At 34.7% G+C, this 24,277-nt stretch overlaps 1 long non-coding RNA gene across 1 annotated transcript in view; it reads left to right on the forward strand.

Moving 5' to 3' along the window:
• Positions 1-24,277, forward strand: part of LOC115512243 — a 92,921-nt gene that overhangs the window by 68,264 nt on the left and 380 nt on the right. Inside the window, exon 3 of the long non-coding RNA XR_003968332.1 lies at positions 2,292-2,350. This is a non-coding gene — a long non-coding RNA (uncharacterized LOC115512243). The remainder of the gene's footprint in view (positions 1-2,291; positions 2,351-24,277) is intronic.

Raw genomic sequence — 24,277 nt, forward strand, 5'->3', positions numbered from 1 at the left:
TAATCACGAAAATACAAATTAAAAGCACGGTGAGGAGTGCCTGAGTGGCTCAGTCAAACGTCCAACTTCAGCTCAGGTCATGATCTCACCCTTGGTGGGTTTGAGCTTCATGTCAGACTCTGTGCTTCAACTCAGAGCCTGGAGCCTGCTTAGGATTCTATGTCTCCCTGTCACTCTGCCCTTCCCCTACTCATGCTTTCTCTCTCCCTCTTTCTCTCTCTCTCTCAAAAATAAATAAACATTAAAAAAATTTTAAAAATCACAGTGAGATATTACTTACTACTAATCAGATTGGGAAACCGTTAAAGTCTAACAACACTAAATGTTTTAGATGTGGTGCAACAGGGAATCCTGAGGACATGTTGAGCATATCTGATATAATCACATTACAGAACAATATGGATATAGGGTAAATATTGAAGAGCAAGTTTTAAGGTACAAGTCCGCCTCTTGGTTGTTGATCCAGAGACAGTTCTGTGTATGTATACACAATAACAAGTAAAAGCAAGATAATTTTACTGTTGTTCTTAGTGGTGAAACTTAGAACATATCTGATACCAATGTCCGGTAACATGAAAACAGAAAAATAGTGACTGTATTAGTCACCTAATATTATGACCTCACGTGACTTTATTTCTTTGAAAGTTCTATCCTCGAATAAAGTCACATTAAGGCCTCGGCATATGAATTTTAGGGAACATAATTCAGTCCACAACAGTGACGTTTTCATATGATGGATCGTTGTAGACCAGTAAAATAAATGATCAATAAAGATGAATTTAACAAACAAAATAAATGATAAGTATACAAAGCAGTATCTTATTTACTGCTTAGGAATAATAATAATGTGTAGTAAGATTGTAAACAGCTGTATAGGAATAAATAACTCAAGAAAGTCATTTCTTCCGCAGGGAGAGGATAGATGATTTGATAGCTTATGGGTATCACATTAGCTCAGTTGGTGCATATGTTTGTTCAGTGGCCTTTTTTTTTTTTCATTTATATTAACACTTGCATTCAAAAGTATGTGTTACGCAACATTTTTGTAGAATCCTGCGATACATTGCTGAGCACACTAAGGTTACCTACTCTTGTGGAGCTTACATTCTATTGCAGTACACAAAGAGTAAACATAAGAAAAAAGCAAAACAGAGGTGCCTGGGTTGCTAGGTCAGTTAAGCAGCTGACTCTGAGTTTCAGCTTGGGCCATGACCTCATGATTTCCTGGATTTGAGCCCCGCATCGAGCTCTGCACTGACAGTGCGAGCCTGCTTGGGATTCTTGATCTCTCTCTCTCTCTCTCTCTCTCTTTCTCTGCTCTTCCCCCACTGGCACTGTCTTTGTCTCTCTCAAAATAAATAAATAACCTTTTTTTAAAAAAAAAACAGAATGTATAGTCTTTAAGTAAAACAAGAAGAAAAATAGAGCATATGTTTTTTCAAAAGAATATTTGTTTTCTAATATTTGTGTTCATCCACAAGAACTGTATTCTTTTTACTTTATACAGTTTGCAAGTTTCCTACTTGATCAGACCTTTTTTTTCCCCCCAATTTTACTGTCAGAGTTTAGATCCAACCTGAGTAAATATGGAAGCATTTGCTATGCTATGTGTTACACATGTTAGACTCAGTCCTAACTTCTAATTAGATCTCTAATTTTAATGCTAATATTCTAGTAAGCTGCCTTACTTCTATATATAGAAACCTCTGTAATATAAGCAAACATAAACAAATGAATAAGGAAAGAACAGAAATCAGGTAATCTTCACATTGTCAACAGATTAAGTACAAAAGAGCAGCTGTTAGTTATTTGTTTAGTGCATAATATATATTTTCTTTTTCAGTAATGTTAAAAATGCTGATCAAATACCAACCCCAACTTAGAAAAAAACAAAAACAGAGAACAGCCAATTCAAAAAACAAGTAATCTAGTGCCAATAAGTGATAAAATGTTTTATCACATTAGTTATTCAACAAATACAAACTAAAATATAATTTAATTTATAATACAGGAATATATGTATATCTATAGATATACATATATTATAAAATTGGAGAAGTAAGTTAGCTTTTACTATGTAACATTAAATAAAGTATATCCATATAACATCAAAATTATAGTTTGGAAAAATGTTAAAGCACATAGAAAAGACACAGAATGTTTAGTGAAAAATAGAGGAATCAAAATTCTATTCTGTGACAAATTCTTTGTTCCCAATTGTACAATATACATGTGTGCAAAGAAAGATATAAATAATGATTGACATTTAATGAGTGTTTACTTTGTTTCAGACATGAGCTGAGGATTTTACCAGGATTATTTCACTAAATCCACATAAGAGCCCTATCATGTAAGTACCAATATTATCTGCATTTGACAGGTGAGATGAGTTTTAGAGAGATTAAGTTCATAAGGCTAGATATTGTGGAATCCAGGATATGAACCAAAGCAGTGAGATTCCAGCACCTTAATTACTATGCCAACTTGGAGGTAAACTGAGGTTACTCTTTATGATAAAAATATAATTAGTTAGAGATTAAAATTATAATCCTGCTTCTAATGGTAAGGACAATGCTGCCCCCAGTATTATGCAAATTTCCAGGGGCTTATATTATTTTCTTTCGATTCATAGAAGTGATATTCATCATAGCAACAGAAGCTGTGAATATGAGAAACCTCCTCTTTAAGAGTCTAGGTCATCCTGACACTGGAAAAATTGTTTCCTGCCTTTTCTTCAAGCTAGAGCCTCCTAATCCTGCTTTTCTTCCCTCTCTCCCTACTCCTCTTTCCTCTTTTCTTTGCCTTACTTTATCCTGAGTCACTGTTCATTTCTTAGGCATAGTAATTTTAACAATCGTTTTGTTGATTCCTTCCAAGTCATGTTGCCTGAATAACAAGACATTTTGCTAAGTGAAAACAGTGCCCAAAAACAGTGATGCTAAACTTTAATGGTTAATTGTCTGCTACATTACATAAATATGGCAATCTAAACAGAAAAAAAAAATATATATATATAGCAGGCCATATCAAAATGAAATACAAATGACCAATATGCATTAGAAAAATCTTTCAAGCATATCAGAAATTTAAAAAAATGCTAATATAGTCAGAATACAATAGTCACCTCAAAAATTGACTTTGAAACTTTAAAAAATAACTTTAGCTTTAAAAATATATTACCCAAAATATATATTACTCAGTAGTATAAAAGGTGTTTTGGCAGTATTCAATGGTGTGAACTTTGCATTGCTACTTCTGGCCAAGTTCTTTGGCACTATATTAAAAGGAATCTTCATACTAAATTTATACATTTTGACCCTTTAATTATATGACTATCTTCTAAATGGAAGAATCTCCTTCTATTTTCTATATATATGGACAGTGATTCCTATTGTCTCTTGTCACCTTTATTTTTAATAGTACTTATATTAAGACAATGGAGTTAATATTCACCAGTCTCTATAGAGCATCTTTATAACGTAAAATTACATTAAAAATCATTATAAAATTCTAGTAATCTATATGTGTTTCTATAAATAAGTACATAAGTATATACTAATTTTAATTCTAATTTTGTTCAAAGGAATTTGCCCCTACAGATATACACATTATTTCTTCTATATTTCATATATAGTTATACTTTCTAACTTCACCCCTGAAACCAATTATCTTCATGGGTTTGCCTACCAATTCTGTTCAGAGCCCCTTCTTTTTTTTTTTTTTTTTTTTTTAATTTACTTTGAGTGAGAGAAAAAGTACGAACAGGGCATGGGCAGAGAGACAGGACAGAGTGAGAATCCCAAGCAGGCTCAGCACGGCCAGCATGGAGCCCAAAGTGGGGCTCGAACTCATAAACTGTGAGATTAATAAGACCTGAGCTGAAGTCCAACACTTAACCAATTGAGCCACCCAGATGCCCCGTTTTCAACACTAGAATCTTAGTATTTAGTGAAATTTTATTTCTCTCTCCCAGTTCTCTTACCTGCAGTGTTGGGCACTGTGCTGTGTCTTGTTCGAGCTCCTCTTGCCCACATCATCTCATTTCTGCTTCTTCATGTCCATTTCCATCCCTAATACTTTCTGTTAGTGGCATTTTTTCCCTGAGGTATTTCTTCATTTATTATCATTGTTACAATTCTTTTTTTTTTCTTTAAGGAGCAACATAATATTTTATAATTCTATTTTTGAAAAATTTCTAGAATGTGCACATGAATCTATATTGACAGAAATTAAATCAGTGATTGGGGCTGTTGTAGGAGAAACAAAAATGGGAATCACAAAAGAACATCAGATATATGGGGGGTAATAGGTTCATTATCTTTTTTTTCCTTCTTTTTTATTTCATATTTTTTAATTTCATTTTTTGTATTTACATCCAAATTAGTTAGCATATAGTGCAACAATGATTTCAGGAGTAGGTTCCTTAATGCCCCTCACCCATTTAGCCCATCCTCACTCCCACAACTCCTCCAGTAACCCTCAGTTTGTTCTCCATATTTATGAGTCTTTTCTGTTTTGTCGCCCCCCCCGTTTTATATTATTTTTGCTTCCCTTCCCTTATCTTATGTTCATCTCTTCTGTGTCTTAAAGTCCTCATATGAGTTAAGTCATATGATATTTCTTTCCCTGACTGACTAATTTTGCTTAGCATAATATCATCTATTTCCATCCACGTAATTGCAAATTGTAAGATTTCATTATTTTTGATTGCCCAGTAATACACCATTGTATATGTATATGTATATGTATATGTATATGTGTATATATATATATATATATAAATATCATATCTTCACTATCCATTCATCCATCGATAGATATTTGAGCTCTTTCCATACTTTGGCTATTGTTGATAGTGCTGCTAAAAACATTGGGGTGCATGTGTCCCTTTGAAAGAGCATACCTGTATACCTTGGATAAATACCTAGTAGTGCAATTGCCGGGTGGTAGGGTAGTTATATTTTTAATTTTTTGAGGAACCTCCATACTGTTTTCCAGAGTGGCTACACCAGCTTGCATTCCCACCAGCAATGCAAAAGAGACCCTCTTTCTCCGCATCCTCGCCAACATCTGTTGTTGCCTGGGTTGTTAATGTTAGCCATTCTGAAAGGTGTGAGGTGGTATCTCATTGTGGTTTTGATTTGTATTTCCCTGATGATGAGTGATGTTGAGTTTTTTTCATGTGTCGGTTGGCCATCTGGATGCCTTCTTTGGAGAAGTGTCTATTCATGTCTTTTACCCATTTCTTCACTGGATTATTTGTGTTTTAGGTGTTGAGTTTGATAAGTTCTTTATAGATTTTGGATACTAACCCTTTATCTGATATGTCATTTGCAAATATCTTCTCCCATTCTGTTAGTTGCGTTTTAGTTTTGCTGATTGTTTTCTTTGCTGTGCAGAAGCTTTTTATTTTGATGAGGTCCCAGAGGTTCATTTTTGCTTCTGTTTCCCTTGCCTCCAGAGATGTGTTGAGTAAGAAGTTGCTGCGGCCGAGGTCAAAGAGGTTTTTTCCTGCTTTTTCTCTTGAGGATTTTGATGGCTTCCTGTCTTCCATTTAGGTCTTTCTTCCATTTTGAGTTTACTTTTGTGTCTGGTGTAAGAAAGTGGGCCAGGTTCATTCTTCTGCATGTCACTGTCCAGTATTCCCAGCACCACTTGCTGAAGAGACTGTCTTTATTCCATTGGATAGTCTTTCCTGCTTTGTCAAAGATTAGTTGGCCACACATTTGTGGGTCCATTTCTGGGTTCTCTATTCTGTTCCATTGACCTGAGTGTCTGTTCTTGTGCCAGTACCATACTGTCTTGATGATTACAGCTTTGTAGTACAGCTTGAAGTCTGGGAATGTGATGCCTCCTGCTTTGGTTTTCTTTTTCAAGACTGCTTTGGCTATCTTTGTCTTTTCCAGAAATGGACCCACAAATGTGTGGCCAACTAATCACCCACGATTCCACAATGAGAGAGAAAGAGAGAAAGAAAAAGAAGAACCATTGGCTCAACTGTGATAACATTTGGCATCATGGACTACTCATATTGCAAGACATGACTCATTTGTTGTATTAAAATTTATTAGAAATGTTTGCTCCTCTTAGGGAACATCCCAGAAAAAGTTACTAGCAATCCCAGGTTTTACTGTACAGTTCTACTTGGGCTGTAGAAAGAAAAATTCCCCACTTGAATATTTTAATAATTATTTGTTTTTATGAATAACTTCTGCACCTCAAGTTTAATGTTCATGGATGTAAAAGAAGCTACATCTACAAAAATAATCCAAATTTATCTTTATGCTGCTATCTTCCAAGTGACTCACTGTAGGGATGCCAGCCTTAACCAGGGTCTTCTGCCTTCAAATTTCTGAAAATCTCCAACATTGCTGCCAGTGAGACAAAGCAGTTCACCAGCTTTGAATATGGTTGGTAAGTGAGATCCTCCACAGAAACTTAAAGGCCAGTGAGTCCAAGATGCTCTCACTCTAAATGAGTACTAACTGTCCCTTGTATGTCGGCTTCCCCTGTAATGTACAACTGGGTGCCATTGGCCCTCCTCACTGGCAAACTCCTTACCAAGCCAGAAAACAACAAACGTTGTAGGTGCCTCAGTTAACACACACCATTGCTAGCTTTACTGTAAGAGGATGAAAAGCCATAGGTCTGTGTTTTACACAGTCAGGAAGCTTTCCACAGCAAAATTGCATAGGGACAAAATTATAGCTATTAATGATGAATTCCTTTGAATTCATAGACTGACACAAACAAAAAGACACAGATATTCACGTCAAAGCTCCACCAGCACCATCACCAAAATGATGATCCAGTGACTAGATAGCATTTAGTTCTGATACTAGATACATCACTGTTTCTCTTTGACTTCCTTATTCTTGATAGAATTTCAGTCATCACAGCAGGACTCTATATCGTAGTTTATTTAACCAAGGTCAGTTTAGTTCACATCAAAAATATTTTATATGATATAGCTTTATTGTGGGTTGAATCCAAATCTCTTTTATTTTCGAAAGACTCTACAGCTGATGATGTAAATTAGCAGGTATAAATCGATATGTAGACACAAGGGAAGGAGAAATTCTGACTTGTTAACATCTTCTTAATCGTCAAATTCATGTAGATATTGGAGGTTGAATATAACCAAATCCATATATGAATAATGACAGGTCTTAGTCCCAAACAACATGTCTTCTTATATATAGGTTGTTTACAGTTTGGATGCCTCTCAATCCAGAGTTCTCTATGTTTAGGATCAAAGGTGAAAAATCCCCATGGTTACTAAACTTCCATCACCATCTGATGGTGACTGTTTTGAATTGCATCCAAAGATCCTAGAGGGCTAGTCCTGCCCTTTTTCTGGGCTGTTACAGTAAAGTTCATGAGGAATTTTTGAAATGGGAAAAGTTAGTATCATAAACTTGTTCAGTAGCATTCTCATAAAATGTAGAATTTATATGTAAATCAATAATTAAGGAAGACATGAAGGAAAGTTTACACATAAACCCTTATGGTATAATTCTTCTGAATCCTATGAGGTTCTATGATCTTGTACACTAGAAAAATTAATTACAACACATTAGTTTCTAATAGATAGTTTTTCCTCAGCATATATTTATATACCAGTACACTAAATGCAAGGAGAAGTTTGTAAGTAGCTTATGGTTTATTTTTAAGATTGCAGGTGTTCAGTTCATCTGCATATAAATATGACACCCACACATGAATGTGAGTTTATTCACCAGAGTAAATGAGGCCCCTCTAGCTACATTCCTTGTACTTTCTTCAGAGATCAATTCAGCACAAACCACATTATTTATTCAGGATGGCATTAAGATGTTCGCTCTTCACAAGAATAAACACATTGATGATGTTAATGCCAACACTTCATTTTCTGTGGAACAGTTACACTTAAATACAGCAGAGGAGTGCATGACATTTTCTTTGCATTTTTTATTTCAACATGTGATTATAGCTTTCTGTTTGTGCTAAGTCACTTCTGCAAGATTCTCCAAGTTTAATTTAAACTTTAAGATATTATACATATTTCTAGGCTCTCAAATAAGTAACCTCAGCATAATTTTATCATTGCAACTCTTTGGTGGAAAGATAGAGTAAAAATTTAAAGATATGCGAGGACACCAAATTCTATTTTTTCAAAAAGGCTCAAAAGGAAAAACAGAAATGGAAAGCACTGAACAAGGGGAAAGTCACAATAGTCATATAAAACTCCAGGTAAAACAAACCTCCTAAAGAAGGAGATGGGTCTTTTTACAACGAGCTGAGCATTTTTATGGCCCACTGGAGCACATACTATAAAGTGTCAACGAAGAAGTGTAGATAAGTCTATAAACTAAGATTCTGTCTTCGTAGGGGCTAGTAAACGACTCCAGGATGTGTCCGCAAAGGCTTTTTAAGCTCCAGCTACACAAACAATAGATGTAGAAGGCAACATGTGGTGCAACAACATCCATTTTTTCCCCTAGTTTATATGAAGACTGTGTTCCTGGGCTTCCGGCTCTAGAGGTTTGCTGTTGCCTGTTTAGGGTTAATCTCCTTTACACAATTAACTCTTGAGAATCTTTGCCCTGAGTTATTGCTGATCATTCAATTCTGTGTATTTCACTTTCTGAAAGACAAGAAGCAATTTCCATTTCTACTGCATAGCTTTCTTGTAAGATATACAGCCGCAATTTGAAAACCACTGGACAATTTCCAAATATCAAATTTAAGTAAATTTTTAAAACAAGAGGAAAAAAATGAAATAGATGTTCCTCAGAAATCTGAAAGAAAGTCAATAAAAGTCAAAGATCTAAAACATATCCCGGATAATTTAAGGGATAACTGATACCACATTGGTCAATGTTGAAATAAAAACAAGTATGTCTCCAAAGTACATAGTCATAAAAGAGAAATTTAACAAAGTATTTTGTTCTTCTAAGTAGAAATTATGTTAAACAATATAATCATACTTAACTGACTGAACAAATAAAACCCAATTCAATATTTAATAAAATATTCCAAATAATTATGGGACAAATATTATATATAACATATAGTTAAGTCAACTTTAGGAAAACCTGCAAAAAAAAAGAAGATAAATAATGATTTTTTTTTAAGAGAAAGAATTCCTACTTCTTCAGGAGCCATGTAACAGTAATCCAGTAAGAATTGCACCTTTCTAATTTCGAGCTGTATTACTGTTACGTGGCTCCTGAAGAAGTAGGAATTCTTCTTAAAATTAGAATTGCTTAAATTAGAAGCATGTTGTTATGGATATAATAGTTTCAAATAATGTATTTTTTACATTTTTTAATTTTTATTTACTTTTGAGAGAGAGCGCGCGCGCGCGCGCGCGCACATGAGTGGGGGAGGGGCAGAGAGCGAGGGAAACACAGAATCCAAAGTAGGGTCCAGGCTCTGAGTTGTCAGCAAGAGCCTGACGAGGGGCTCAAACTCACCACAAATGAGATCATGACCTGAGCTGAAGTTGGACACTTAATTGACTGAGACACTCAGGCACCCCAATAGTTTTAAATAATATTTTAAAATACGTATTTGGGTACCTGAAAGGTAAAACTTGCAGCTAGAGGAAAATCCCAAGCAGGCTCTGTGCTGTCAGTGCAGAGCCCAATGTGGAGCTCGATCTCACCAACTGTGAGATCACAGTCTGAGCCTAAATCAAGAGTCAGATGCCTAACTGACTGAGCCACCCAGGTGCCCCAATCATGGTATTATTTTTATACAGTGTTTTTTGATATGCTTTTGTACATATTATTAAATTTTGCATGAAATTTTAACTACTTATTGTAATATATGCCATTATTTTGGGTATCATGAAGAAAGAGAAAAACACCACCATATAAATAATATACACCATCAATTATAAGATACACTTCAATTGTAGAGATCTTAAAATATATCTTATAATCAACAAAATATGGTAAGAGTATGTGCATCTTACAATCAATGAAATATTGTACTAAAAGTAACATTGCTAAGCCAAATTGCCAAATTGTTACCTATTGCAGTCTAAATAATTTAGACTCCATTGGCAATGCAGGACAATAACTGCTTCTTTTTTCTGAAACAGTGCATATGAATCCTGGCCAATCTCATATATTAAAAAATAGTATCTTTTAATATGTAGAAAAGACATTGGTATTCCTATTCTGAAGGATGCTCTAGATTTTTTTTTCATTTTTTTTTATTAAAAAAAAATTTTAACGTTTATTTTTGAGACAGAGAGAGACAGAGCATGAATGGGGAAGGGTCAGAGAGAGGGAGACACAGAATCTGAAACAGGCTCCAGGCTCTGAGCTGTTAGCACAGAGCCTGACACGGGGATCGAACTCACAGACCGCGAGATCGTGACCTGAGCCAAAGTCGGCTGCTTAACCGACTGAGCCACCCAGGCGCCCCTAGATTTTTTTTTAAAGTTTGCAACAAAAAATAAATGTGCTGAAACCCTGACAACCTTTGAGTTTATTTAGGGACCTTTCTAAAACTGAACTTTAGGTATTCAAAATCCTGTGTGATCTGGGGCCATTGATTTCATTATTTTAACCCTCAGTTTCTCTTTTTGTAAGCTGAGGATAGTAATATATTATTCATGGATTTTTACAAGGATTAAATAAAATAATGAATGTAAAATATCTCTGGAACATAGTGGGTAATATTCATATAGTAGATATTATTATCGTTAATACTACAACTGCTACTACAACTGCTTATGGACACAGAATAATTTTAATGTATCACAACAATTTTTTATTCAAAGAGCTAGTTTTAAGGCAATGAATGCATATATAATGACTAAGGAAAAAAAGACTCAATTTTGGGGAATGCCTTTCAATAATAGTAAGTATTATATTTAGATATCCAAAGTGATATCAGAGGTAGTTTTAATAAAACAATAATTATCACCCTGCAGTCTTATGGCTAAGATATATTTGTTCCATTAAGTTCTGATGAGTCAAATCTAATATTAGTTTTACAGATTTGTTAAATTTTAGAAAAATAATATACATTTAGTTGCCTGAAACAAAATATCTTATTTATGCTGGTGTGTATTTCATAAACCAGAATAGGAATTAAAAGCTTACCTGCTAGGAGCTTGAAACACAATTTTAGAATGGCCATGTATTGATACATATTTTTATGGCATTGTCACTTTTTTCAAAGAAGGAGAGGTTATAAGGATATATATCTATTTATAATTTGCAAGCTCTTACATTTGGTTGGACATTTTCCTATAAAAATAGCAATAATTGTTACAATGATAACAAAGGTCATAATTTCTGTGATTTATAGATTTGGTTAATGTGCTTTTGCTCTGTACTTCTGTATGTTGTTAACATCGATAAAAAAAATCCTAGCCTCTTGAGAAGTATAGGTCCTGATATCGTTACATTTGTATTGTGGCTATATAACAGACACTCTAATAAATGATTTAAAGACATTATTTTGTTTAATTCTTATGATAAGACTTTGAGGTAAAAAATATTATACATACTTCATACAGAAAGAAATGACTCTTAGATATTTTTTTTCCCTCAGTAGTGGACCTTATCTCACTATATATATGTCTTTTGACATACTATATATACTTTATATAAGAATATATAAATAATTACATATTCTTTACCTGTTTTATATAGTACTACTAATCATTTCATTTATCCATTCACTCACTCATATATTCATGCCACTAAATAAGAAACTTTCATTTTCCAAAACTGTGTAAAGGGTTAAGGACACACTTGTGAGTAAGGGGGGGGGGTGCAGTTTATTTTTTTAAAAAGGGAATTAAATTTAAAACTGATAAGAAATTATAATTAATGTTATAAAGTAGAAAGGACATGGAGTTTTATGAGCTTATCTCTTTTATAAGTCAAGTTTTTAGTCATCAATTAGAAAATCCATGTTAAAGGGTTTTACCAGAAGATTTTAGAAGTTTACAGTATTATAGAAGAAAATGAAACCAAGCTTGGATGCTACACATTTGAAAAAAAAAAATGTTCTTGAGGCAAATTACCTTTAGCCTACTAATCTAGGATGTAGAATGGTGGGATTTAACACAGCTTTATCAGAAGAATACAATACTTCACCACACAATCTCATCTCCCTAATGTCATATTCCTTTCCATGATCATTTTCCGTAAGTGGTCATATGAGAACCCCAGATTAAAGGGAATCTAGAAAACTTTGTGTCCAGGAAGTTCTTTGTGATTAGGTGACTTTTGATGAATAGATATCTGAATTGAAGTAGGGGAGAAGGCATGTGGAAATTTAAGAATAGACATTGCAGACAGAGAGAACCACAAGTGCAAATGAAGGGGGGGGAATCTTAACAGTATTACAATGACATTGATACTTTGGAGGCTTATGGAAATGAATAGTCAATATTTATAGTAACATTAAATAGTCAATATTTATATAGTAACAATATCAATATTTATTTAGTAACATTAAATAGTCAATATTTATAGTAACATTGAACACACTAGGCAGGAAGGCAAATATGACCATCAACAGAATGTTGGAGTAACAATGGTTTTCTAAAATGATGGATGTAAGAATTATCTCCTTGTTTAAAATTTTAAACATTTTGAAACAAAATATGTTGGTTAAAAAAATGAAAGTGTCTAGGGGTGCCTGGGTGGCTCAGTCAGTTAAGTGTGGGGCTCTTGGTTTCAGCTCAGGTCATGGTCTCACAGCTTCGTGGGTTCAAGCCCTGCATCATTAGGCTCTGCACTGGCAGCGTGGAGCCTGCTTCAGATTCTCTCTCTGTGCCCCTCCCCAACTCGTGCTGTCTCTGTCTCTCTAAAAATAAATAAATAACCACATTTTTAAAAAAATAAGAGTGTCTATGTTTTCTGGAGTCTTATTCCCTTTGTTTAGCTTGAGAGAGAGTAGTAATTACCGTAACAGTTTCTTACGTATGTCTTTTGAAATAGGAAAATAGCATATATTTCTTGCATAAATTTAAAAAATTCAAGCACATTAAATATTTTGTAATAAAAATGAGTTTTTGAGTTCCATACCTCCAAGTATCTGAGCACATGTAAGCTGGGATTCAGAAATTGCATTTTAAACAAGCACCGTAGGTAATAATGTTGCAGGTGGTTCAGGAATTGGATTTTGAGCAACACTGGCAAAAGCAGTGGAAAGCCAACAGCTATTTGAGGTAGAAATTAGCACAGAGAGTAGGATTGATCACACTAGTAAACAATGGGCAATTGTGGTGAGAAAGGAAGTAGAGTGAACTAAAAACCAAACAGCTTTCATGGCCTTGGTAAGAAACCAGAGGAAAAAAAGTGAGTGGAGAGTCCTTCTAACCTCAAAATCCATATTCCTCCAGTTTTTTTTTTTTTTTTTTCAAGATTGCTTTGGCTTTTGGGTGTCTTTAGTGATTACATACAAATTTTAGGATTATTTGTGCTAGTTCTCTGAAAAATACTATTGGTATTTTGATAAGGATTACATTGAATGTTAGATTGCTTTGGGAAGTATAGATATTTTAATATTTGTTCTTCCAACCTATGAGTATGAAATATCTTTCCATTTCTTTGTGTCATCTTCAATTTCTTTTGTGTTTTATAATTTCCAGAGTACAGGTCTTTCACGTCTTTGGTTAGGTTTATTCCTAGGTATCTTATTATTTTTGATGCATTTGTAGGTGGGATTTTTTTTTTCACTTTCTGCTGCTTCACTATTGGTGCATAGAGATGCAGCAGATTTCTGTACATTGGTTTTGTATCCTGTGACTTTACTGAATTCATTTCTGGTAGTTTTTTGCTGGAGTCTCTCCGATTTTCTACATATACTGTAATGTCTCCTGCAAATAGTGAAAGTTTGACTTCTTTACTGATTTGAATGCTTTTTATTTCTTTTTGTTACCTGATTGCTATAGCTAGGGCTCCCAGGACTATGTTGAATAAAGATGGTGAGACTGGGCATCTTTTCCTTGTTCCTAACCTTAGGGAAAAAGCTCTTACATTTTCACCATTAAAGATGATTTTTTTCCATATTATGTGTGGGTATGTTTTCTCTAAACTTACTTTGTTGAGGGTTTTTATCATGAATGGATATTGTATTGTCAAATGCTTTTTCTGCATCTATTGAAATGATCATATGGTTCTTATTGTCTGATTGATGTGATGTATCATGCTTGTGAATATTGAACCACTCTTGCAACCCAGGAAAAATTCCACTAGGTCATGGTGAATTTTTTTTTAATGTATTTTTGGATTTGGTTTGCTAGTTATTGTTGAGGATTTTTGCATCTATGTTCACCAGAGTTCTCTTTTTTTGTGGCATCTATTCGGATTTGATGTCAGAGTGATGCTGGCTTTATAGAATGAATTTGAAAGTTTTCCTACAATATATATTATTTGGAATAGTTTGGGAATAATAGGTATTAACTCTTTTTTAAATGTTTTGTAGAATTTGCCTATGAAGCCATCTGGTCATGGACTTTGGTTTATTGGGAGGTTTTGATTAGTGATTCAATATCTTGGCTGGTAATAGATCTGTTCAAGTTTTCTATCTCTTCCTATTTCACTTTTGGTAGATTATATGTTTCTAGAAAAGTATCCATCCAATTTATTGGCATATAGTTTTTCATAATATTCTCTTGTAATTGTGTTTATTTTTGTGGTTTTTGTTGGTTGTTATTTCTCTTCTCTCACTTGTGATTTTATTTGTTTGAGTCCTTTCTCTCTCTCTCTCTCTCTCTCTCTTTTTAAGTTTGTTTATTCATTTTAGGGAAAGAGCATGAGTGAATGTGTGCACGAAGAGGGAAAGGGCAGGGAGAAAGGGAGAAAGAATCCCTGTGTAAAGGGTCTCATCGATGTCGTCCACTCTTTTCTCAAGCCCAGTGAGTATCCTTATGATCATTACTTTAAATTCTCTATCAGGCGTATTAATTATATCTGTTTCACTTAGGTCTTTGGCCATGGCTTTTTTTCTGTTCTTTCATTTGGACAAATTCTTCTGTCTTCCCATGTGGCCTCGTCTCTGTGCCTGTTTCTGTGTTAGGAAAGTCAGCGTGTCTAGTGTTCTTGAGGGTAATGGCCTTATGAAAAGATATCCTTTAGTGCCTTTGAAGTACAGTATCTCCTATTCCCCAGGTCCTTGTGCTTCAGGGAATGTTTCCAACGTGTATCGCGTGTGCTTGGCTTTTGTGTTCTGGCTGCTTTATCCTTCAGGCCACTCATCTGCAGAGGCCTGTTGTAGCAGTGTTTGGTCCTTAATCTGAATGTGGCATTTTAACTACGTATGCTCTGTCTACTTGTGAAATGACACCTGTCACCAGCACCACTGGGAGCAAGGCCCTGCAAAACTTCCTGGTCAGAAGATGCAGTGTGCGTGGAGATTTGGACTGGTCTTCTCAGGAAGGGAACACACTGTGCTGGGACTGAGGTGAGCGTGACTGAGAAGGTCAGTTTCAGCAGAGAGTAGGGTGCAGAGCTTAGTGTAAACAAGTTAGGTAGCAAGTGTCAGCTCTGCACTGGTTCCCACAGGTGTCCCCAAGGGGAGTGGGAGGGAAATGGCACTTGCTAGTTCTTTGTAACTGGAGGGGTCTTTCTGTGAATGCTTCTTCTCTGGGACATGATCTGAGATGAGCAAATAACCTCCCCACCGTGTGCTCCAGTTGCTCTTTAGATCACTTTTTCCAACTGTATGCCTGTAAGATGTTTGCTCTGTCTTTCCCCCAAGAGTAACCCTAATGCCTTAGCTAAGCCCTCTGATCTTTAGAACATCAAGGTTTAAGCCCTGCTGGTTGTAAGAACAGGAAATTCAGCCCCACTCAGTTTCTAAGCCAATTGCTATGGGGATTCATTTCCCCGGTGCACTCCCCTGTGTGCTAACCTGTCTCTTGCTCTTCTCTAGGATGGTCGCTCCCTTCCCACTACCGTGGCCGTGATCCATTTCTCTCCCAAACCATGTCTCTGCATTTCCTACCTTCTTTGATGTGGCCTCTTCCTTACCTTTAGTTGTGGAGGTTGTTCTTCCAGTCTTCAGGTCAATTTCTGTGGTACTTGGAATGATATGATAGTTATCTATCTGTATTTGTGGGACAAGGTGAGCCTAAGGAGCTCGTACTCCTCCACCATCTTCCCCTCTCTCTTTTAAGACTACATTTTAGAGAAGTTTTACATTTACAATGAAACTTGAGAGGAAATATAGAGGTTTTCCGTATGCTCCCTGTACCTGCATAGCCTCCCCATTATCAATATCACTTACAAGTATAGTACATTTATTATCAAAGATGAGCCTACACTGACACATCATACTCACCAGAAGTCCATAGTTTGTCTTAGGGTTCACTCTTGGAGTTATACTTTCTGTGGATTTGGACAAATATACAATGATAATATCATACAGAGTAGTTTCAATGCTCTACAATCGTCTGTACTCTGCCTATTCATCTCTCCCCTCCCCCTACAACAACCATTGGTATTTTTATTGTCTCTATAATTTTGCCTTTTCTAAAATGCCTTTTCTAGACTCTAGTTAGAGTCACATAGTGTTGTAGCCTTTTTTAATTTCCTTCTTTCACTTCTTAATATTCCCTTAAAGTTTCCTCATGTCTTTTCATGGCTTGATAGCACATTTCTTTTCACTGCTGAATAATGTTCCATCATCTGGGAGTGTCACACTGTGTTTACCCATCCAGCTCCTGAAGGGCGTATTGTTTGATTACAAATTTTAACAGTTATGAATCAATCTGCTATAAATATCCATGTACAGGTCTTTGTGAGGACATAAGTTTTCAACTTCTTTTGGTAAGTGCCAAGGATTGCAATTACTGGATCTTGTGGTAAGAGTATGTTAAATTTTGTTAGAGCCTGCCAAACTGCCTTCTAAAGTGGCTGCATCTTTTCGTATCCCCACCAGCAATGTGTGATATTTCCTCTTGCTTCACATCCTCACCACTGTTTGGCATTGTCAGTGTTTCAGAGTTTGGCAGCCCTAACAGGTGTATCTCACTGTTGTTTTATTTGCATTTCCCTAATGACGTACGATGTAGAGCATTTTATATGTTTATTTGGCATCTGTATATCTTCTTCGGTGAGGTATCTCTTAAGGTTTTTGGCCTATATTTTAAATAGGGTGGCTTTTCTTCTTATTGTTGAGTTTTAACTGCTCTTTGAATATTTTGGGTAATAGTCCCTTATCAGATGTGTTGTGCAATCGTTTCCTTCCAGTTTGTGTCTTGTGTTCTCGTTCTCTTGATGTCATTACAGAACAGTTTTTAATTTTAAGGCAGTTCATTCAGATTATCAATTCTTTGTTCCATTGGTAATGTCTTCAGTGTTTCCTGAAAAAGGCATCACTCTACCCAAAGTCACAAAGTCATCTGAGTTTTCTCCCTCGTGATCTTGTAGGTGTTTTATAGTTAGGTGTTTCACATTTGGCCTATGATACATTTTGAATTCATTTTTATGAAGTGTGTAAGGTCTGTGTCCAAATTCATTGTTTTTGCATATAAATGTTCAGTGCTAACACCTTTTGTTGAGAAGACTGTCTTTGATCCATTGTGTTGTTTTTGCTCCTTTGTCCAAGATCAGTTGACTCTATTTATGGTGGCCTATTTCTGAGCTCTCTAATCTTTTTTCGTTAATATATTTGATTATTCTTTTGCCTGTACCATGCTATCTTGATTACTGTAGCTTTATGGTAAGTCTAAGGCCTTAATTTTCTGCTATAAAAATAAGAAACAGTATAAGTACGTTAATGTGATTTTTATTATTGTAGACGAAACTCAGAAGAGTTTTTGAAAAGAGATAAGATATTTTATTACATACAATATTTAAAAAATTGTTTTATTTGAAGACAATGTAGGATCACCTAAGATCTTTCTAACATGTCCTGGATAACTTTTTCAGGATTTGCTCAAAGTATTTAACCCGGGGGGGTCGGGGAGTGTTACATTCAGTGGTCCAGGTCACATATAATTACTCCTGGATGCATGCTAGAAGTTTGTGATTTATCATTCCATAGATACAAAATGTAAATATGAAATATTCCTCCATCCATCTGTTACTCCTCTAGAAATGATGAAAAGACAATTAGAAGCTCTAGTCTGAGGGCCAGTGTTTGAAATCATGGCAGAGCAACTGGCATTCCATTGGAAGACTCCAAAATCTGAATTTAAAAAGATAATTCTCAAGGTGATTTAGTTTTTATTCTGAAAAATATGATCAAGTTTCCTTCCTACATGGTATAGGTTCTCAGCCCAGATACGTTTGACACTTAGGAGTCACTGTATTGTTAAGGTGATTTCTCCTTCTTCTGCTTCTGGTAAGGAGGTTCTCCTTTGTTTCATCTCTGCCCAATGTTCCTGGAGCTAGAGACTTTCTAACGTGGTTTCCGCAGAACATACTTTCTGGAGTGGGAGAAAAGATATTACCTAGAGAAATGCAATGGAGAACATGGCTTATAAATGATCCTTATAACAATTTTCTTTTCAGTTCTGCCATATGAACTATCTTGCTTCGTACCATCTTCCTCCTCTGTAATCAGTTGGCATTCAGCTTTCTCTGTTCCTTTCCTTATTATTCTTCATTTAATCTCAAAAACCGTTGAAATCTCATCTACTGTAGTTGTGTTCAAAATTCCATGTTTAATCTAAAATTATATTATAAATAAAATACATATTGCCTCTGTACAGTCTCTTATTTTTGTGTGAATATTACTAGTATCATTTCAGATTAGTTTATCAAAACTGCCTAGTGAAATTAGTTTACCAGTTATTTATTTCATTAAATTGTGTTACATTAAAATAGTTCAGAATCCTAAATAAGGCGATGTGTATTTAGCAAATAAATTTTGTAAAAAGTCTCCTGTAATCTGACTTTCGTAAAGATACTAAGCAAATTTTTACTTTTCCAGTTTACCTATTCTTTTAGGTTTCTCATTTATAAAAATAATCTTATTGTGTGTAAACCAGTGCCACAAGTTAATTAAATTCTTTCACTATGTGTTTCTCTTTTATGTATCAAGAACTCTACATTTCCCCAATTTATCTATGAAATTTCTGACTATCTTTAAGACAAATCTAAAACACAGTTCTCTCCTTTTATGTGTTTTCTTGCTTTAAAGCGCCAAGACAAGTCTTCACTTCATTAAGTATTTTCAAATACCACTATCAATAACCTATTTTGTATCCTCATTGTCTATTTTCTGAATTATAATAGATTTCTAGCTGGTTTTCTGCCACTAATCTCTCCCTTTAAGTCATTCTCTGTATTTGCATGAGAATTATTTTCTCCAAAATTTTCTTAAGTAATTTCTTTCCTGAAAAACTTCGCTGTTTGTTCATAACCTCAGATAAAACCAAGCAGTATAATATAGATGCTTTTCCAGTCTTGCTGTCACCTGCCCCTCTGACCTCTTTTGCTCTTCTGGCTTCCATTTCTGTTTCTACAATAGGACCTACATTATGAAATATGCATGTTTAACATCAAAATAGGTAAGCTCTTATTAATAGAAGATTTAATTTTTCTTCTGGCAGTACAAAACAAATATTGAACCAATATTTAAATTAGGGGAACACCGGATTATCATTCTTCTGGTGGACTCAATAGGATTAGTTAATCAAATAAATAATGCTGACAAGGAAAGAAAAAGTTAAACATGACTTTGTATTTGAGCCTGGGTGATTGGGAAGATAGTGTTGCTGGTAGCAAAATTCAGGGAATATGCTAGAATTAAGTTTAGAGAAAGCTAGTGAGTTCAGTTTGGAAATACACACACACACACACATATGTCTATATATATAATTTTTAAAACATATTTATAGTTTATTTTTTAAAAGAGGAGAGAGAGTGCATGCGAGTGGGGGAGGGGCAAAGACAGAGGGAGAGAGAATCCAAAGCAGGCTCTGCATTGTCTGCACAGAGCCTGATGCGGGGCTCAAACCCACAAACCCTGAGATCATGACTTGAGCCAAAATCAAGAATCAGACGCTTAACTGACTGAGCCACCCAGGGCCCTCCAGTTTGGAAGTACATTGATGTACTTATGAGGATACTCCAGTGGACAGAACAAAGCACATTCGGAAATGTTCTCATGAAGATTTGCAGAGGGGTTATATTTAGACATGTGCACTGAGAGAAATTTACATTAGGGAAGATATCGCAAAACTGTTTCATTCACTGAATATTATATTCATTTACATCTTTATTGTATACAAAGGAAAATCTCCTACTGTGGCATATTTATGCAAATCATAAATTTTAGAAAAATCATGGAATTCCTTAGAACATTTCATTTGTTGTATATCTGTATGCTTTTTCTTAAACCAACGTTTTGTGCTAAAATGATAATAAATACATCTATTTAAAAACAAAACAAAGGACTAACTTATTAATATATAATGTAGTAGATTCTTTCTGATATTCAAATCCCATTTGAATAGTGGTATGCAGTGTTGTGCTTCTTGGTTGTCATGGCAACTGCATCTCAAGTTTACAGCATCAAATCTTTATTTTCTATGCATTTTTAAAAGACAAGGATGTATAAAATAACAAGTTATATAATGGCTCCTTTATGTTTTATATTGATATAACAGATGGAAATGCACCTCTGGTGATATAAAATATACTTCAGTTATAGAGAGAACGCACTTTAATGGTGAAAATGTAGAATTGGGCTAAGAGGCTATTATTGATAAATATACCAACATTTAACAACAGAGGCTTGAAAAAAAATGTTAGCTACCAGAAAGTCATTTCCATCTTCTGCTCAATATTAAATTGGTTGAGATTTATGAAGATGCAGTAATTATGATTTCGTCTAGTTCTGTTTTAGCTACAATAATGTTATATATTAAGTGAAAACTTAATAGTCTCTTATTTTCCAGCTTTCTCTTTGACACACAGAGAGTAGAGACTATAACTAGTCTTTACGGTTAGGGTTCTCTACATAAAATAATAATCTCTGTAATAGATAAATAAAAATGGCTTATGCCAATATTTTATTTATTAGGTCAAAAATATGGTAATTTTCCAACTCCAATAAAGTGCCCTTATTTTTAACTTATAGCAAATCAAGTGTATTTTTGCATTTAAATGAAGACACAGACCTCTTTAATGGTAAATACAGGTGAAAGAATTGAAGTATGAGAAAATAATTAAAAATTTCAAAAAGTTAGTCAAAGGGTCTGTTTGTTATATAGATAGAAATTACCTTCTTACTTGGAGCATCCATATAGAAGTTGAATTAATATATAATGGAGATAATTTCCAAGATAATTCTTTGTTTAATGCACTCATGTGGATGTTGCCCCTGGTGAACTTTAATACCCTCCTTTAACCTGAAAGCTTCAATAATTTCATGCAATCATTTGCCTTGATACAGAATTGTGAAAAGAAAAGCACGGCACAAAGCTTGATGTATTATAAACACCAACAGTGGCTAAAATAATATTTTTATTTTTAAGGATTATTTTATTCAGAAAACACAAATAATTTATAGGTAAGCAATTAGAATATTAAAATTTATGCCTCAAAATTGACCTTCTCCAAAATAAATTTCTATGAATATTTAAAGCAATGCTGGGCAAAAAGTGGCAGCATTGATTTCCCTCTCGGGAAGGAAATAGGTAATGCGTACAGGAAGTGACAATGTGCTGCCTTATGTTGATGGAGATAGCTCTCTCTTCTATTTGTGACTGCATGCAGCTAGGGAATGAACCATCTGGGCTGAAATGACTGGTTTTGTTGCCCTTCTGATTTTGCTGAACTCACTATTTAAAAAAAAAAATCTGAATCAATAAGCTATTCAGACAATTGTGCAGATAGGACTTTTTATTCTTAAGTTGATTTGGCATGTGGTGGAGTTTAGCATGAATCTCATCAGAGGAGAGGCCCGTTTCCAAGCAGGGAGCTTCAGGCTAAGATTTCTGTTGCAAGTAAGTCCAGAAACCCACGTATTAAAATATGACTCTGCCTTAATAAAGGAAAAAGTCATGTTGCTGGCGCCCCCAAAAGTCAAGACTTTTAAAATAAAATTTGCTTAAATTGTCCGAGTACTATAGTCCATCCTATTTTTAAACTCTGGGCCTCAAAACTTTCTAATTTCTGGGGTTTTTTTAAGTTTATTTATTTATTTTGAGAAAGAGGGAGCATGTGCAGGGGAGAGGCAGAGAGAGAGAGAGGAGAGAGGAAGAGAAACCAAGAAGGCTCCTCATGGTTAGTGCAGAGCCCTACACAGGGCTCCACCTCATGAACCATGAGATCATGACCTGAACTGAAATCATGAGTCGTATGCTTAATAGACTGAGCCACCCAGGGGCCCCTGTAATTTCTGTTTTTCTTTTTAACAAATATTTTGTCTTGAAGCCACTGATGCTTTAATTATTATTCTCTTATATATTGGATAAAGCAGGAAGTTCGAATCCAACTATTCAAATGTGATTCCACCACTTTGTAGTTGTGTGATCTTATACAATGAGAAACTATACTAAGCTACTTTTATCTGAAATATCAGAATAATTGTTGTAACTCAAAAAGCTGTTGTGAGGGGAAAAAAAACAGTAAACCATCTGCCACCTGGCGTGAAACGGGCATCTGATAATTAGTAATTCCCTCCCTTTTCCCACTCTCAATTCTGGTCTTTTCAAATGGTCATTTACCTTGAACTCTGTCTGTCATTAATGTACAGGTTCCACTGGACAATAAGAAACAAATCAGTCTAAAGGATACTTTGAATAGAGAAGTAAAATTTCTTGGAGCAAGCATTCAATTAGGTTATAAATATCACAAAGAAACACATGTAATGATAGTTTTTGGAACATCTGCACAAACAAAATAACCATCTAAGTAAACAGAAGAGTAGGAAATGGTGATTTTTTTTTCGGCAGATATTTGGCTCCAACAGCCACTCTGATTTATGTAATTTTATCATTATGCTGCAACTGCTTTCATTCTGAATTATTCATTCAACATAAGCTAGCAATAAAGGCAATGTCTTTCTTCAGCTAAAAATTCTGTGACATTAAGAAGGCTGTTTAAATGAACCATGGAGCTTTCCTTCCCCCCCCCCCCTCCATTTTATGGTCTAAATAGATGTTGCTCTTGGACAAACCACATTCGGGGGGGAATTTATCACAGCTTTAAGAAAAGCTACACATACACTAATAGAATAGAATTGTCTTTGAGCCACGTCCTTGAATGGCCACTAATTTCTTTTCTTGGCTTCTTGCTTGTCTGGAGAGAGTTTCGTTGAAAGGCCTATAATGAAAATAACAGCACAAATATTGGCTTCTGCTGCTAAAGATACTCCAGATGGTTACATGTTTTTGAAAACGCATGTGCTCCTATGATTAGTTTTCTCAGCTTACACTTTCAAATATGAAATCAAGAAATAATGAATCATTAGTGTAATATTTTGCATCTTTATCAATAGAGCGCATATTAATACACGTAGCACACTGAAACTCAACCAATTGTTTTTTGATTATATATGTTATACCCAAATGTTTACAGAATATGCAATACATATTCTTTGCACAAGGCAGCCCTTGGCTGTACCACATTGAAATTACGTTTAAGTTCTATTATTTAGTACTACTCTTTTACATTACTAAACATTTAAATACACTCTGTAAACTGGAATTTTTTGTATGTGTGAAAGATATAGCAATTTTCTATTAGTATTCTGTATTTTGATCTTTCATCTATATTTTAAAGGTGGCCCTATCAATTTCATTTTTATTAACAGTAACTGACACAGGATTTGGAACAAAGACATGCTTACCTATCGAATCAATTAACTGTATGAGTCTCTGAGACATAAATCAAATATGTACAAAATGATGTAATGTGTTAAATAAATTAACTACTACTTGAGACAACACATACCAAGCTTCATGCTGAGTACCTAATACAATATAAGCACTCAAGTAAAAGCTCATGATTACTATTGTTTATATAAAGTTTCTAATTATCCAAACAAAACATATGCTACAATAACAAACATATTTATTTATTATCTACTATGTTCTATGCATTAGGTTATATGCTTTATATTTAATCATAATCTCATCACATGCTGAAAAAAGAAGAGTTATCTCTAGTTTTCAGGTAAGGTAGCTCAGAGAGTGTAAGTAATTTGAGCAGGACACAGAGAATCAGAATTCAAATCTGATTTCACCTAACATCCACTGATATCTACTGACCAACCAATCTCTATTGACCAATTGAGTTACTATTAGCAAAGTTTCAGTTTAACATACACATTGAATGAAATTTCTTTCTAAGATTTG

Source organism: Lynx canadensis, chromosome B1 (genome assembly GCF_007474595.2).
Source record: "Lynx canadensis isolate LIC74 chromosome B1, mLynCan4.pri.v2, whole genome shotgun sequence".
NCBI classification, from domain to species: Eukaryota; Metazoa; Chordata; class Mammalia; order Carnivora; family Felidae; genus Lynx; species Lynx canadensis.